The sequence below is a fragment of the Macaca nemestrina genome, chromosome 5 (assembly GCF_043159975.1).
Source record: "Macaca nemestrina isolate mMacNem1 chromosome 5, mMacNem.hap1, whole genome shotgun sequence".
In the NCBI taxonomy this organism is placed as follows: domain Eukaryota; kingdom Metazoa; phylum Chordata; class Mammalia; order Primates; family Cercopithecidae; genus Macaca; species Macaca nemestrina.
In genome coordinates this window covers 155,411,660-155,425,496 of record NC_092129.1, presented here as the reverse complement: position 1 = coordinate 155,425,496, position 13,837 = coordinate 155,411,660, and the positions used below count along the sequence as shown (strand labels likewise).

At 43.0% G+C, this 13,837-nt stretch overlaps 1 non-coding gene across 1 annotated transcript; it reads right to left on the bottom strand.

Annotated features, from left to right (window-relative positions):
* Nucleotides 1-12,292: 12,292 nt before the first annotated feature.
* Nucleotides 12,293-12,397, bottom strand: TRNAL-CAA (transfer RNA leucine (anticodon CAA)). Its single transcript has 2 exons — nucleotides 12,360-12,397; nucleotides 12,293-12,337 (listed from the first exon to the last, which is right to left on the bottom strand). It is a non-coding gene; the product is annotated as a tRNA-Leu (tRNA).
* Between the last annotated feature and the right edge of the window lie 1,440 nt (nucleotides 12,398-13,837).

Below are 13,837 nucleotides of genomic sequence, written 5' to 3'. Positions count from 1 at the left end.
CTTAGTGCCTCTCATACCTGCCCTCAGGGTCACAAATGTTTTCAATTGTAGAATTTAAGGGATCATCACTTTTCCATCTTCCCAGGAACAGTGAGTGAGATGTTACTTCTTCAGTACTTTTTGGAACTCTGAAGTCATGCTTACATTTCCAAACCTATACTCAGGCCAGGCATGGTGGCTCATACCTGCAATCCCAGCATTTTGGGAGGCTGAGATGAGAGTATCACTTGAGCCCAGGAGGATCACTTGAGAGCAAGCTAGGCAACATCTTGAGACCCCATCTCTATAAAGTAAAAATAAAAAAATTAGCTGGGCATGGTGGTGTGTGTCTGTAGTCCCAGCTACTCAGGAGGCTGAGATGGGAGGATTGCTTGAACCCAAGAGGTCAAGGCTGCAGTGATTGTGCTATTGCACTCCAGCCTGTGCAACAGAGCAAGACTGTCTCAAAAATAATAAATAAACCTACACTCACCTAACATGGTGAAACCTCATCTCTACTAAGAATACAAAAAATAAGCCGGGTGTGGTGGCCCAAGCCTGTAGTCCCAGCTACTCGGAAGTCTGAGGCAAGAGAATTGCTTGAACCTGGGAGGTGGAGGTTGCAGTGAGCCGAGATCACCCCACTGCACTCCAATCTGGTGACAGGAAGAAAGAAGAAGGAGAAGGAGTAATATTAGCTTTGAGTTTTATGCAAGTCACTATAGTGACAGTGTGGAAGATGGTCTTCAGGGAGAAATGGACAAGACTGGCCGTGCACAGTGGCTCACGCCTGTAATCCCAGCCCTTTGGAGGCCGAGGCAGGCAAATCTCTTGCTGTCAGGAGCTCAAGACATGCCTGGCCAACATTGTGAAAACCCGTCTCTACTAAAAATACAATTATCCGGGCATGGTGGCACGGGCCTTCCAGGTACTTGGAAGACTGAGGCGGGAGAATCATTTGAACCGGGGAGGCAGAGGTTGCAGAGAGCTGAGATCGTGCCACTGCACTCCTGGGATGGATGGATGGATGGATTTAGAGAAAAGGTCTCTGTTGCCCAGGCTGGAGTGCAGTGGTGTGATCTTGGCTCACAACAACTTCCACCTCCTGGGTTTAAGTGATTCTCCCACCTCCACCCCCCGAGTAGCTGGTACTGCAGGCACACACCATCACATCTGGCTAATTTTTGTATTTTTTGGTAGAGACGGGGTTTCACCATGTTGACCAGGCTGGTCTCAAACTCCTGACCTCGAGTGATTTGCCCACCTCAGCCTCCCAAAGTGGTGATCCTGGGTTTTAAGCAGAATAGGGGACATACCACTACCCACTTATTGAACGTATTCTAAATAAGTTTTCTTATCCTAAATTATTTTATATTCTAATATTGGAATCGTCTGAGTCCAGGGTGGTCAAGGCTGCAGTGAGCTATGATTGTGCCACTGCATTCCAGCCTGAGTGACAGAGTGAGACCCTGTATTAAAAAAAAGAAAGGAAGGAAGAAAGAGAGAGAGAAAGAAGAAAGAAGGAAAGAAAGAAAAAAGAAAGAAAGGAAAGAGAGAGAAAGAGAAAGAAAGAAAGAAAGAAAGAAAGAAAGAAAGAAAGAAAGAAAGAAAGAAAGAAAGAAAGAAAGGAAGGAAGGAAGGAAGGAAGAAAGAAAGAGAAAGAAAAAAAACGATAGAAAATGGTTGCCTGCAGGTTGGGGGAGGTTGGGAGATAGGGAGTGACTGCTAAGGAGTTTTTTTTTTTTTTACTTTGAGGTGATAAAAATGTTCTAACTCTGATGGTGATAATGTTTGTACAACTCTGAATATTGTAAAAGTGATTGAATTGAATGGTGTGTAAATTATATCTCAATAAAGCTGGTAAAAATTTAGTGATTCAATAAAATCCCTTATTTGTTCAATGTACAGTATTCTGTCAGTTGAGACAAAAGTTACATTCGAATTTAGATTTAGATTTTATATCTTCAGCTTCTATCTAGAAAGAAAAGGCATTCACTAGTAATTATTAGGATGATTGTTCATTGTTATGTACACATAACTTCAGTGACTCATCTGATAGTCCTTTAACGGACAGGAGTACTAGTGTAGTTACTTTGTTTTTATGTAACCAGGTAGGTCTTATGTTATATCTTATTTGTCTGAATGAAAGATTATTGAGTCTTTAGCAGGGGAAAAGAGATAATCTCTGCACTGAAGATTATTTTAATGAGTGGTATCAAGTAATGATATACACAAAATGGGAAATAATCTTGGCCTTAATGAACCATGTATTCTATATGTAGAATATAGAATACATGGCTTCTGTAAACAAAAGTTTCCAACATTGGAATATAAAAAAATTTAGGAAAAGAAAGCTTATTTAGAATACATTCGATGAGAGAGTAGTGGTATGTCCCCTATTCTGCTTAAAACCCAGGATCACCACTTTGGGAGGCTGAGTGGGCGAATCACTCAAGGTTAGGAGTTCGAGACCAGCCTGGTCAACATGATGAAACCCCCATCTCTACCAAAAAATACAAAAATTAGCCAGGTGTGGTGGTGCGTGCCTGTAGTCCCAGCTATTCGGGAGTCTGAGGCAGGAGAATCCCTTGAACCTGCAAGGCAGTGGTTGCAGTGAGCCAAGACTGTGCCATTGCACTTTAGCCTGGGTGACAGAGCAAGACTGTCTCAAGAAAGAAAGAGAGAAAGAGAGAGAGAGAGAGAGAGAGTAAGAGAGAAGGAAGGAAGGAGGGAAGAAAGGGAGGGAAAGAGAAGGAAGGAAGGAAGGAAAGAAGGAAGGAAGGAAACGCAATTTAATTCAGTTCAACTGTAGTTGAGCATTTGGGGTGGGGTGCGGGGTTGGGGTGAGGGGTTGGAGACAAGCCCAGGCTGGTCTTGAACTCTCGGCCTCATGTGATCCTCTCTCCTCAGCCTCACCCAAGTGCTAGGATGATAGGTGTAAACCACTGTGCCCAGCAGGACGGTCAAGAAAATTGAAACTGGAAAGTACCTTGGCCTTTTACCCCAAATCTACACAATTTTACACAGTGGCAGTGCTTTTTCCTCTAACCCTATAATAGAATTCTGCAGGAGAATTATTTCAGGGAGTTCACCTTTTGTTTTATTAGAGAGTTAAGTAACATTGGGAAGTTGGGGTGATTTTGGAAGCTTCTGGAAATAAAGGGGGGTTTAACAGACATTAACTTCATCCCGCCTTGCAGATAAATGCCATTTTACTTTGAAAAGCAGTAGGTGGGGGTGGGGGGGCGAGAAATAGAAAATTCCATCAGTTTTGTAAAAACTTTTAGAGGATAATGTACTCTGTTCCATGAAAGAATCAGAAATGTGAGCAATGCAGGGAGAAGCAGGGTAAATCCAGACACACATGATGGGTTCCAGATGAGAAACCATTATCTTCCATAGCAAATTCTGAAATGAATTTAAAATCTCCTATTACATAGTCTGCAGTTTACCTTGTTGTCTTGTTGGAGAAAGTGGTTTTTTGGAGTCCAAGTGTGCAGAGGGCACCTAGGATTCCAGAGTTAATGTGACTGGAGGGAAAAAAGCATAACCTGACCCAGATTCTGCTGCTCACCGCTCCAAAGCCAAATATTAGAGGGGAGGTTTGGTGGGAGGAAAAGCAGCTTTTAATCTGAAATCCAGCAAATTGAGAAGATGGAACACTAGTGTTCTACAGTACCACCTTAAATTTTAAAATTTACCATAGGGTGTTGTAGCAGGACGAGCTGCAGACAAAACTCCTCAGACACCGGATTAAAGAAGGAAGAGGTTTTTTATTCGGCTGGGAGCGTCGGCAGACTCGCGTCTTAAGAGCCGAGCTCCCCGAAAAAGAAATACTTGGCCTTTTTAAAGGCTTACAACTTTAAGGAGTCCACGTGAAAGGGTCATGATAAATCGAGCAAGCATGGGAAACGTGACTGGGGGCTACATGCATCAGCTAACAGAACAGAAAGTTTTACAATGCTTTTTTCATACAGTGTCTGGAATTTACAGATAACACAAGTAGTTTAGGCCAGGGATTGATGTTATTATTATTACTTTGTTTAACTCCTAGGGCCGGGTGGTGGTGCCAAGGTTGTCTGGCTATTTATCTTTTGTTTCTCTCTCTCTTTTCTCCTGTCTTTGAACTAGGCAAGGTGAGGGGAGGAGGGCAGCAGGAGTAATAGTGGTCTCCTCCCTTAGTGTTTGTTTGTTTGTTTGTGACAGTCTCATTCTGTTGCCCAGGCTGGAGGTCAGTGGCGCAATCTTGGCTCACTGCAACGTCTGCCTCCTGGGTTCAAGTGATTCTCCTGCCTCAGCCTCCTGAGTAGCTGGGATTACAGGCATCTGCTACCACACCCAGCTAATTTTTGTATTTTTAGTAGAGACAGGGTTTCACCATGTTGGCCAGGCTGGTCTTGAACTCCTGACCTCAAGTGATTCATCCGCCTCAGCCTCCCAAAATGCTGGGATTACAGGCGAGAGCCCCAACTCCCAGCCTACCATAGGGTTTTTTAATTGACATTTAATATGCGAGGTATGCGGAAGTGGCACAGGGTGCAGGGTCTGTTTCTTGTTCACATGGCTGTCTTGGATAGTTGCCTGTCCAGAGGCCTGGTTGGCTTTATCTTGACTTTGGCCAGATGGTGAGGATAATTGTTTGAGACTCCCGCCAAGTGGGAGGATTCTGCAAGGCGGGCTGAAGTGCCCGTTTGTTTAGCTGTTGTGGATTCTTAAACTGGAGCATAATTAGATAAGCATGCATTGCCGAAGGGTAGGGTCTACAGAGGGAAAGAATGGAGAGGTGAGAGGGGAGAAAAGGAAGAAAAAGAAAGTGGGTGATTTTTAAAACTGAGGTGTCTGGTTATAAGAGAGAGAATGAGGAAGCAAAGCGAGAAACAAAAGGGAAGTTTTCACAGAAAACATTACCACAGTCATTAATTTTGAGGCTAATACTTCAAACCTCCCTATTAATCTACCCTCTTTTCTCTCCTTTTATTTCTTGTCATCATTACCTTGAAGTTAATGCAAATAAGAATAAGGGAGGAGACCACCACTCATATTGTCTTATGCCCATTCTGCCTCCAAAGAAAGAAGAAGTAAAAACTAAACAGCAGAAATGGAATCCACAGGCAGACAGCCCAGCACCACGCCCTGAGCCTGGTAGTTAAAAAGCAACCCCTGACCTAACTGCTTGTGTTATCTACAGATTTCAGACATTGTATGGAAAAGCGTCGTGAAAATCCCTGTCCTGTTCTGTTCCATTCTGATTACCGGTGCATGCAGCCCCCAGTCACGTACCCCTGCTTGCTCAATCAATCACAACCCTCTCATGCGGACCCCCTTAGAGTTATAAGCCCTTAAAAGGGACAGGAATTGCTCACTTGGGGAGCTTGGTTTTTGGAGACATGAGTCCGCAGATGCTCCCTGCTGAATAAAGCCCTTTCCTTATACAACTCGGTGTCTGAGGGGTTCTTGTCGGTGACTCGTCCTGCTACAAGAATAATTGGAAAACTTACATATAAGCACTTGTATATAACAATGTAAATGTCATAGAATTTCTCAATAAATAACCATTACTATTTCAAACAAAAAAAGAACACTGATCAGCCAAAAAATTAGTTCATGTTGGAGGGTGCTTGCTGAGATGTAGTGAGATTGATATCTGTAGTCTCTACTTTTTAACAGATTTGTTAAAAGATATAATGACAACAAATTCAGTTAAAAATCTAATTGACTTTTATTTGAGATTCATGAATGAGGCATGAATCCATTATACAAAAGAGAATGAAGGTTCCCACTGGGCAGTAGCAGAACAGTATGTTTTGTAAAGCGGGAAAGGAAGCAGAACAATAGTGGGGGATAGCTGATTCATGAACGTCAGGTTGCTTTTCTTGTGAGACTTATGTTAAAGAAAAAATTATTCAATGATACTTGTTGCTCAAGCACAGTAGGGAAGACTGTGTTCAGGACCATTGCAATCGGTATAGAGACCACTGTAATGGGGTCTTGCAGTGTGGAGAGAGATTGGGCTTGTTAAACGAAAATTATAAGAGGCCATTGTTTTGGACTGAACTCCTGTGCTAGGCCCCAGTACACCAGGCCAAACCAAAATAGAATCACTCATGCTAAATGCCACATAATCAAACTTTAAGGAAGCAGATAGATCTCCTAACAGTCGAACGTTTCCTGAACACAGGAGATAGATGCCAGTCAACCTGAATTAGGTTAACAAGAAAATCCCCTCTCCTTTCACCCTTACAAAAAAAGGAATTTGAAGTAACCTGATGTTAACCAACCAGCATTTTCCCCCTGTATTGTTCTGTTTCCTTGTTCCCACCTTACAAAATCCATTGTTCTGCTATTGCCGAGTAGGAGCTTTCATTCTATTTTGTAGAATGGAGGCTGACCTAATTCATTAATCACAAATAAAAGACAATTAGATCTGTAACTCAAGTTGTTTTAATTTTGTCTGTTGACAGGCTCTACTCCATAGCATGGGCAAGTGGAAATGTATAGCCAAGGATCAGGGTGGGAGTCAATGGATGGTAAATTACTAAGAGGAAACAACAGGGATAAGCAGAATTCTGGCTAACCCAACCTAACAGGTTTCTTGCTGAAGACCTGCCAGGGTGATCAGACATCACCTGGCCAATGGTGGAGGATGAAGAACCTCATCAGATATGAGGATGATCAGATATCAAGGATGATGGGTTCTTGCTAAACTGATTAGCAGGGTTCTTTACTAAACGGATTTTACAAGGCAGTGCACAGATGGGTCTAGGAGAAGGTTCAGAGGTCTGACTAAAGTTTGGCCAAGCAAAGAATTTTTATGAGTTAAAACAGAGGGGACTTCTTTGTTAATCTGACTCAGGTTGACTGGAATCTCCTCTTTTCAGGAAAACCTGGTCTGTTTGGGGGACCTGTTTCCCTAAAGCGACAATTTGATTTTATGGCATTTAGCATAAGTGACTCTATTTTGGTTTGGTCTGTTGTGTTGGGGTTTAGTGTTTTGTCAATCCAAAACAAGAGCTTTTCATAATTTTTGTTTAAAAAATTCAACTCGGCCGGGCACGGTGGCTCAAGCCTGTAATCCCAGCACTTTGGGAGGCCGAGGCGGGCGGATCACAAGGTAAGGAGATCGAGACCACAGTGAAACCCCGTCTCTACTAAAAATACAAAAAATTAGCCGGGCGCGGTGGCGGGCGCCTGTAGTCCCAGCTACTCAGGAGGCTGAGGCAGGAGAATGGCGGGAACCCGGGAGGCGGAGCTTGCAGTGAGCCGAGATCGCGCCACTGCACTCCAGCCTGGGCAACAGCGTGAGACTCCGTCTCAAAAAAAAAAAAAAAAAAAAAAAAAAAAAAAAAAAAATTCAACTCTAAAACCCAATTCTGGCCGGGCCCGGTGGCTCATGCCTGTAATCCCAGCACTTTGGGAGGCCCAGGCGGGCAGATCACCTGAGGTCAGGAGTTTGAGACCAGCCTGACCAACATGGAGAAACCCCTATCTCTACTAAAAATACAAAGTTAGCTGGGCATGCCTATAAGCCTAGCTACTCCGGAGGCTGAGCCAGGAGAATCACTTGAACCCGGGAGGCAGAGGTTTCGGTGACCCGAGATCATGCCATTGCACTCTAGCCTGGGCAACAAGAGTAAAACTCTGTCTCAAAACAACAGCAACAACAACAGCAAAAAACAATTCTATGAAATCGTATTAGCTGAATAGTGGACGGATGTGTTCAGTTTTGAAGGTAATAATCGCATCAATGTCTCATGTGAATGCTGTCAGAAAAAAGTGTAAACAAGTTTCAAATGGGGAGAAAAGATTCCTGAGTACCTTGTCAGGGGCATTTTTCATCGATTTTGTGTTATCTTACAACTCTTCAAATTATAGAAAATTGAGAATAGTCCAAATGATTTTCATCCATAGAAATACAAATGAACTATGTTCAGTGGAATGCAATTGATCATTGCTCTGAATATTGACACATTTTTAAAAAGTTGATTGGGTTGGGCATGGTGGCTCACGTAATCCTAGCACTTTGGGAGGTCGAGGCTGGCGGATCACTTGAGGCCAGGAGTGAGATCCCATCTCTATAAAAAATTTAAACATTAGCCAGAAGTGGTGGTGCATGTCCCAGCTACTTGGGAAGCTGAGGTGGGAGAATCGCTTGAGCGCTGGAGGTGGAGGCTGCAGTGAGCCTGCAGTAAGCCGTGATCACATCACTGCATTCCAGCCTAGACAACAGAGAACCTGTATCAAAAAAAAAAAAAGTTAATTTTTGTTAAAAAATAGTTACAGAATTTTAGAAATCTACTCTTTTTTTTTTTTTTTTTTTGAGACAGAGGCTCGCTCTGTCGCCCAGGCTGGAGTGCAGTGGCCGGATCTCAGCTCACTGCAAGCTCCGCCTCCCGGGTTCACGCCATTCTCCTGCCTCAGCCTCCCGAGTAGCTGGGACTACAGGCGCCCGCCACCTCGCTCGGCTAGTTTTTTATGTATTTTTAGTAGAGACGGGGTTTCACCGTGTTCGCCAGGATGGTCTCGATCTCCTGACCTCGTGATCCGCCCGTCTCGGCCTCCCAAAGTGCTGGGATTACAGGCTTGAGCCACCGCGCTCGGCCTAGAAAACTACTCTTTAAGAGGAAATTTATCTTTCCCGTGTCACTCACAGATGACTCTTGGAATTATCGAGAAGCTACTTCAGCCCTTTTTCCCGCCTATCCTTTGCTTTTCCGTATAGGAAGAGGAATGATTAATCTGAGTAAGTGTTTATAAGCGTTTTTACCTTCTTTGGCTCACATTTCTGTTTTGGGTGGCATTAATGTTGTCGATAGAAAGAGTCAAAGTCTGTAAAATATTTGAAGAGATTTATTCTGTGAATGAACAATGGCCTGTGACACAGCCCTCAGGAAATCCTGAGAACATGTGCCCAAAATGTTTTGGCTACAACTTGGCTTTATACATTTTAAGGAGACATTAGACATCAATCAATACATAAAAGATATACATTGAGTGGGTCTGGAAATGCAGAACTGAAAGTGGGGGTGCTTCCAAGTCATAGGCAGATTAAAAGATTTTCTAATTGGCAATTGGTTGAGTTATTATCAACAGAAAGTAATGGGATAAAGGGTTGTGAAGACCAAGCTTTTATCATGCAGATGAAACCTCCAGGTAGCCAGCTTCAGAGAGAATAGATTGTAAATTTTTCTCATTAGACTTAAAGAGTTTTTTTTTTTTTTGAGACAGAGTCATACTCTGTCACCCAGGCTGGAATGCAGGATGATCTCGGCTCACTGCAACCTCCGCCTCCCGGGTTCAAGCAATTCTCATGACTCAGCCTCCCGAGTAGATGGGATTACAGGCATGTGCAACTATGCCCAAATGATTTTTATTTATTTATTTTTGTATTTTTAGTAGAGACAGGGTTTCACCATGTTGCCCAGGCTGGTCTCAAACTCCTGGATGCCAACAATCCTCCCACATCGGCCTACCAAAGTGGTGGGATTATAGGCATAAACCACTATGCCTAGCCTAAAATCAACTTTTTAAAATCGAATATAACAGTCTCAGAAAAGTAATTTATGGCAGCATCCTTGCTTTTTTTCCTCTGGAAATTAACAGGAGAAACAGCTGCTATCTCCTCCTCCTTATATGATCTTCTTTTTTCCAACTCACCTGGTTCTGCAAAAGGAACTGTAATTTTTTTTAGAGTCATCAAAGGTACTTATCTGCTCATCTGAAAAAATCATCATTAGGGTAGCAGCTGTACATGAACATGTTATATTATACCATATATACACATTTATTTATTTATTTATTTATTTATTTATTTATTTATTTAGAGACAGTCTCACTCTTGTCGCCCAGGCTAGAGTGCAATGACGCGATCTCGGCTCACTGCAACCTCTGCCTCCCTGGTTCAAGCGATTCTCCTGCCTCAGCCTCCCGGGCAGCTGGGATTACAGGCGCCCACCAACATGCCCGGCTAATTTTTGTATTTTTAGTAGACACGGGGTTTCACCATGTTGGCCAGGCTGGTCTCGAACTCCTGACCTCAGGTGATCCACCCACCTCGGCTTCCCAAAGTGCTGGGATTACAGGCATGAGCCACTGCGCCCGGCCAACTTTTATATATTTAATAATAATAATAGAAATCTTATGACAATTAGTTTCATTTCCCTGACATAACCTTTTACATTCCATTTCATATCTCACTTTCCCACAGTTAATTTAAGTATGGCAGGAATCTGGTACAGTTTGGAAGTACTGTAGTTAAAACTGTTTGGTTCAGGGGCGGGGCGTGGTGGCTCACGTCTGTAATCCCAGCACTTTGGAAGGCCAAGGCCGGCACGTCACCTAAGGTGAAGTAGTGAAACCCCCATCTCTACTAAAAATACACAAAAATTAGCCGAGCATGCTTGTAGTCCCAGCTACTCGGGAGGCTGAGGCAGGAGAATCGCTTGAACTCAGGAGGCGGAGGTTGCAGTGAGCTGAGATCATGCCATTGCACTCCAGCCTGGGTGACAAGAGTGAAACTCAACCTGAAAAACAAAAAACTATTTGGTTCAAGCTATCTGAATTCAGAATGTTGCTTCTCAAATGGAACAACTTGATTATGTCTATGATGAATGTCTCCTGAGAATTCTATTGTCGGATAAAGCAGCTTTCTTTCCTTCTGTCCAGTCTCATATTCTATGAGGCTAAAATCAATAATCAATGTGTTAATCTGTCTAGGAGCTGAAAAAAATAAAAATAATTTTAAAATTGAAATTAAAATCACTTAAACAGTTATGAGTGATCGTAATGACAGAGAAATATATGGTTATGCAGATAGGAGTCTTCAGTAGCTTGTATTAGACATTTAGATCTAAGCTTAGATCTAGAATTTGCATTCTTCTCCTGAAAAATAAGGAAATCTTGTAATGTGGAAATAAGTTGAAAAGAAAAAGAAAGAAAAAAAGTTTTAAAGGAAATCTTGGAATTTGGTGTTCCTGAGGCAGAGCCAAAGTCGTTTAACTAGAATATACACTCCGCATGGGCAGAAAAAAAATTTTTTTCTTCATCTTTAATTTTATATTTTTACTCCTATATCCTCTGGGCTGCATCTCCTGACATTATAGTAATCATTCATTAAATTACGATAATTGAAAGTATTCTAAACGTTGAGTTAAAAAAAAGAAGTGGTTATATCCATGCTATAGAATGATTTGCAATATTTTTCTTTTTTGTTTTTGGAGACCGAGTCTCGCTCTGTTGCCCAAGTTGGAGTGCAGTGGTGCCATCTCGGCTCACTGCAACGTTCGCCTCCGGGGTTCAAGCAATCTCCCTGCCTCAGCCTCCCGAGTAGCTGGGATTATAGGCGTGCGCCACCACATCCGACTAATTTTTAGTAGAGGACAGGGTTTAACCATGTTGGCCAGGCTGGTCTCGAACTCCTGATCTCAGGTGATCCGCCCGCCTCAGCCTCCCAAAGTGCTGGGATTACAGGTGTGAGCCACTGTACCCGGCCAGCAATAGTTCTTTTGTAAGGGAAAAGAATGAGTGTTCCACATGGAAAGAACCCAAGATACATTAAGTGAAAAATGTCATAGAACCCTATGTATAGTGGTATGACTACATTTCTGTAAAAAAAAACCCAAAATGTTATACATATATGCGAATGCAGAGAAAAAAGAACTGTAAGAAATACAATAAATTTTTCACGGTGATTACATTTGGGAGAGGAAGGTACAGCTTTCATATTTCATTCAGTGGTTAAAATGGTACTCAATTTTGACTGAACGGTAATCATCAGATGCCGAAACGAGTATGAATGTGCATAGTTTACGAAAGACATTTTTGAGAACGGGCTACATGAGTTTTGAAGCAGAGGACCTGTGTAAGATTTTTAAAGACACTGCACTGTCACGAGCCACAGGGCTGTGAGATTGGTAAGAAAGTGCTACTGCAAGTATCCAGGGGAGGGCTTGGATCTGAGACACAGCGTGTGCTGGTCGAGAAGCGGGAAAAGAATCCGCCCAGAGCCCCTTCTCTCCATTCCCTCGGCGAGGCAGGAAGCTACCTGGGTTCCGAATTCCACGACTTCCGGATTATCTCGCATTGCAGCACAGACACCAACCTCTAGTAATCTTTGCCATTTATTAGGCGTTTTTTACCCCAAATCTCGCGGCTTCGTAAAAATATCGCGATGCTTCCACTTTTAATGTTTTTAGTTTGGACAATCCCTTTGAGAAAAATTTAAAAGCCGATTCTTAAAAATATACGTTGGTAATTGTTTATGCCTACTGCTGAGATCAAGATACCTCAAAAGTAATGAGAGGGAAAAAAAATCATGTGTCAGAAGTGGGATTCGAACCCACGCCTCCATTGGAGACCAGAATCCCCAGCGCGGGGAAGCGTAGCTTGAGTCTGGCGCCTTAGACCACTCGGCCATCCTGACACCCTGCGTGAGAGAGACGATTTTTCCACTAAAATAGAGATCAACAAGCAATGATTTTTGTGACGTGCATGCACGCAGAAACGCGATGACGTCAGGGTTGCTTGGTAACAGAAGGGAAGGAAGCCACTTGTGGATTAAAAAAGGAAAAGACTTCGCAGGACTAGAAAATGTTTATGCATAAAACTGGATCAAGTCTCTTACGGGCCTTACAACTGTCATCCCCATCTCGAAAAACGCGTGCAATTTTTTTTTTTTTTTTTTTTTTTTTGCCCCCAGCCTGCCCAGGTTTCAGGAAGGAAAGAACATCTTTTGCTTCGGTCGCTGGATCGGCTCTCCAGCGTCTGATGTTTACTGAAATCTTGATTATGGTTAGCCTCCCCCTAGGACTTCATTGTTTGGAAGACGGTGAGGAACAAAACAAAACCCTAACAAAAGACCCCGGTTCTATGGCAAAGTCCCCTTTTAGCCCTTCTATTTTGGTTCCATTTGTCACTGCCTTGCCACTCGTCGAAGTTTGTCTTGGGCTCTGAAAGTCGCAGCCGGGAACGGCTGGGAAGGTCCGTACAGGGACCACATGGGCGAGGCTGGTGTCCGCGCCGAGGGATCGGCCATCCCAGGTCGGGGAAACTCCGGGAGCGACGCGCTCGCCCGCGGCCTTCCTTATCGCTCTCAGATATTGCCGATTAATGGGCCCCGAGCGTCCACTGCCAGGTCGGGGAACAGGGCGGCAGTTTTTAAGGGGAGTGCACCACATCGCCTAACCCACTTTTCTAGCTGTTCCTCAGGCTTCGCCAAGCAATCTGAGCACCAGGCCGGGAAACCCCGAGGTCACAAATTTTAATGGAGCCCTGAAACTAAACAGAAATCATGCCTCCCACTAGAACAAGAGCCCCTAGAGGCCGGGGACACTGCTAAAATAACATGTGTAGACCAATGCAGTCCAGGTAATAGTGCCTGGCAAACACGGTAGAGGTTCAATAAATGTATTTTAACTCAACCGTCTTAACTCTTGTATTTGGGGCTGTGAAGTTCAGATAGAGGAAATATAAAGTTGGATATTTTAATTAGATTTTGTCCTAACACGTTACTTTTTGTATTTATTAACATAAAAAAATTTTATTTTCCGTTTTGTAAGGCAAAGTTAGGTCTCTTTTCTGCATGGAAAAATAACTGAGTTTCAGTAGGCTCTATCTTAATTTCCATTGACTTGCTTGGTTTCATATCCTATTTTTGATAGAGAGAAAATTAGTTCGAGAAGTACAGTGAACACTGGTTCCCCAGTCTCCCTCCAATACATGAGATTTGTATATTTTCTTTCGATTGGAAGGAAATTGTCCAGGAAGTGATTCCCAACATGGCAACTGTAATCTTACCCTACTTATAATTATTTTTTTTCTAATTGCAAAGTACACACAAATTGTAGAACACACAAACATGTCA